We start from the raw sequence: 4,281 nt of genomic DNA, 5'->3' as shown, positions 1-4,281 counted from the left end.
GCTGGGATAAGGTGCCAACATGCAGAAGACTGTTCACAGGAAACACTCAAGTCATTTCCTTCTTTATCCTTTCATTACCACTTGTTTTTCTCCCTGCACTATCTCCCTGCTTATCCATATGCATGACGTCCTTCTTTCCGGGTCTTAATTGATCAGCTCCATTCTCTGGCAATTTTCTTTTAAACAATTCCAAGAAAACTCCTTTTTAACTGAAAGTTGGAAAACAAAGGGAAAAAAAAAAAGTTGCTTATTTGAGAAAATTTGAATGGTAACGTACTGTTAAGAGTTTTATGACTTTTTAAAGTTTTGTGGTTTTTTTAATTCTCATTCAAGCTCTTTCCCCAAAGAAATGTTTCCTTGTGTTAAACAAATACACCTGCAAAGCTCATGAGCTGGGGTGTGCTGATTGTGTGGTGTTAAACACTCATAAACTTGAAACACTGGATACGTGTGTGAGTGATGGTATTGCTGAAAGTGGAAGTTTGTCCTTCCTTGTGCTTTTCCAAGGAAGTATCCATTTAATTAAACATTAGCACTGTGTGAGCAGGCAGTGCTGTGTGGCAGAAGCAGGTTTTTATGAGCTATTTCTGTAGAGTTGAAAACAAGGTTATAATGGCCACATACAGCAAGGTTAGCATTGGCACACATGTAACTAAGATGATATTTAGTGCATTTTCTCCTCTCCTTATCTTGTGCTTGCAGCATAACATGGTGGCAACATTTGCTAGTGGTTTTTAAGTGGTGGATCTTATTACAAATATAATATTAAACACTAATGAATTGAGTGCAGGCAGTTTCTGTGCTGCTGCCAGGAATGCAGTACTCAGTAAATACCTTGCACCAAGCAAGTAAATGACAAAGGAACTCCCTAGGCAAACAACAACCAAATGCAAGGGATCATTCTTTGTAACAAATTAGTTCTTAAATAGAAGAGTCTTCCACCAACTTCACCGGATGAAAACTCCTGGCTCAATGAGGGCACTGAAGTGGCCACAATTGCCAATAATAAGTAGGACACACCCCCTGCGTGGCCTCAAGTCTTTTGCGGTATGTGAGTTGTAGGGGTGGGAAAAGCAGAAGAGAAAATTACTGAAGAAGTAATAGGGGAGAGTTTGTTGGCCCCACATAAAGGGACAAGTGCAGCAGCTCTGGCCTTTGCTGGGCAGGTGAAGCCAAAGGGAGCAGGCTGACTCCTGCCCACTCTGCTGGGAGAGAAGCAGCACCACCTCAACTGTTTTGTCTGAAGCACACATGGACAGCATTGTTCAGAGGGAGAAGGTGCCTCTAGACCCTTACTTTGGAGATGTTCAGAGGGAGGCAATTTGCTCTGGGGATGCTGCTTCTTTGCATGAGAGTTGGTGGAAAAACTATGGAAGCTACCAGAGAAGACCTGCAAAGTTCCTTTTCTAAAGTTCTTTGCAGGCAAGAATTGAATTTGGAAGGAACTTAGCAAAAATGCTATATTAGAAATCATCTGTGTTAAGATTTTTCCTTTTTTCCCCCCCCTTTAATTTCCAAGGAAAAGCAGGAGAAACACTTAGATATGCAGAAAAATCTTTTCCCCAGTCATCAGTTTCCTACCAAAAAGAAAGAAAGTTCTGAGGTTTTGGACAAAAAGTGTGGGTTGTTTTTGGTTTTTTTGTTTGTTTGGGTTTTTTTTTTTTTAGTTTGTGGGGTTTTTTATTTTTGGTTTTTTGTTTTTTTTTTAATGGGAGATCTCTTTTGTAGAAAAGTTGTAGCAGATTTCTTTGAGAAATATCATTCCTACTCATTCACTTTTCCTAGATGTGAGCAAATTTCTTTAGTCCTACTGAATGGAAAGAGCTCTCACAGAGAGGGAGAGAACTGGAGGTAAGCTTCTTAAAACTGATGTCTGAGTGGATTTTGAATGCCATTCTGCTTCTGAAAATTTCCCAAACTGTGGCAAAGTCACAGCTAGGTAATAACTGCATAGGATCCAGGACACTCAGTAGCTGTTTAAGCTCCCCTGTATCCTGCTGGGCTGGATACCTGGTAAACCCTTTCTGCCTACCAGGCAAACCTTTTTTCCAAGCCCTAGTGCCCCAGCAGATCTCTGAGCTGAAAACACCTTAATTCCTTGCTAGCTGTCTCACTTTTTGGTTAAATCAGCTTTTGCCACTCACAGATTACACATGTTCAGCCCCAGTTCCTGCCCTGCCCTGGCATGACAGGTCCTAGATCCTCTGGCTGTTTTGTGGCCTATGTAGTAACTTCCATTGTTAGAAACTGTACTTTGAATGGGAAACAAGGTAGGCTGTAGAGGTTGGAGACTGAAAGAAAAGAGATTTAGGGGGCAGAATAAATGAGGAGAAACAGTTTGTGATCTTACATTAGTAAATCAAAGTCTGTGCAGAGCAGCATGTTCCTTTGAATTGGACACTCCCATTGCACCATCTAAGTTGTTTGCTTTTTGGCAGTCACTTTTCTCTAAATAATGCTTTATATTACTCTGGATGGTCCTGTTTTGAGAGCTTAAGGTCACAGGTTTCATGATTTCCATAGAGTTGGTTTTACTCTTCTCTTTGATACTGACCTGTTTTATAGAGCAGGGAGGCACTGAGTTATCTTTTTTTTCCATGGAGAATTTTCCTCTGTCAAGTTGAGATGCTTCATCGTAAAATACCTTTTTGCTAAAAAAGTGAATGGGTGCACCATAGCCTGAGACAATTAGCACCACTTTGTGTCTGAGTGCTTTCTAGTGAGGAATTAACTCATATGTTCCTCCTGGGATTTCTTTGGTTTGTGCTGCCATCTTGCTATTTGTCCTGTGTCAGAGTTCACCGATCATTTCAGAGCCAGGAAGGCAGAGCCTGGGATATTTTGCACATGCGCTTTCTAGGCTTTCATTTGCCAGGGAACTGAAGGCTTCTGCCTCATTCTGTTTACTGAAGGCAGCTTTCTTCACTGCATATGCATCTCTTGGACTGGATTCTTATGTATTTCTGCCCTGGGACAGAGGTTACACTTAGTGCAGAGCAGGGTGTTTGTAAAGGTTGCCTGGTTTTGTCGAGGTTGTGAAATGAACCTGAATTCCAAGTGCTCAGCGCTAATTTTTCCTTTGGTTTTCCCTGAAAGCACTGATTAAACATGTGTTTACAGGATTTTTAAACTTCATGTATTTAAGGTGGACCGAAGCTTCAAAGACTTGTCATTTCTACTAGACTTATTGCCTTGGAAATTGAAGAATTTTCTATGCTGATATGCTCTGGGTAATGAATGATCAGCTTAGAAGAAGATGATTACCTTGAGGATTGTAAGGATTATTGGACTGCCTACCCTGGAGTTTCAGCTATTGCATTGTGAAGATAATGAACGATTAATTGATCTCATACATTGTACTTAACTTAATTGGTAGCAGTTCTTTGGATGCACTGGCTGCTGCAGTAACTTAGAAGACATACATGTTCTGAGTCAAAAATTAGAAAACAAGTGAGGTGGTATAGGAGAAGGAGCACAAATTGCCACCTCACTGGCCCACATAATTGTTGTGGGCGAAATAGGAGTAAAGGGAAGAGCTGGGAAAGGGGGCTACAGAAGGAATCCCCAAAACTGGGAAGATATGCAAACTCCCCCTGTCCTGAGAGAAGAGCTTGCCTTGCATCCTTCCCCTCACTGGCTCAGACTTTGTTTTTTTTTTCTCTTTTCAGAAAAATGCAGAACTATATTTCCTCCTGAAGTTTCCTTCTCACATGATATCTCTGTACCAGCCCCTGTCTAGAAAGAGGCTGACCCTGGTATCTCTCCTGGGTACCTGCTCCTTTACAAATGAATTTATTGCAGCGAGCTGCAGCTACAAGGGCTTGTTACTGCTGTTGTGTTATTTCCTCTTCCTGGCATTCCTGCTCAGGTGTTTTGTGTCCTTGGTGGATTATTAAGCCCTGTACTGCTGTGTTTCAAGGGGTCAGTTACAGAAGTAAGTGGCTATTAAAAGCAGCAATCGGCCACAGTAAGTCGGTATTTGACGTGAAGTTAGTTCCTGTTATTGTTGCCTTTCTCTTTGTAACCAGTAAATCCCCATTTTCTGCCCCTGTTTGTGTGGGTATGTAAAATAACTTGCCAGGTCTAAAGGGAGCACTAGCAGCTGTGCAGCTCTAATCTTGTGTGCAACAAGGGAGAGTCACAATCACATTTTGTCTAACAGTCTGCCAGGAACCATCACACATTCATTTCACAAAGTGGAAGGAAAAAGCTCTGCAATTCCTTACATAAACCAGGGAACAAGCTGTAGAGCTGCATTGTCTTCCTTTCTTTCTGATGGAG

The sequence above is a fragment of the Lichenostomus cassidix genome, chromosome 4 (genome assembly GCF_008360975.1).
Source record: "Lichenostomus cassidix isolate B80296 chromosome 4, HeHo_3.0, whole genome shotgun sequence".
Classification (NCBI taxonomy): Eukaryota; Metazoa; Chordata; class Aves; order Passeriformes; family Meliphagidae; genus Lichenostomus; species Lichenostomus cassidix.
This window is presented reverse-complemented; position numbering follows the sequence as displayed.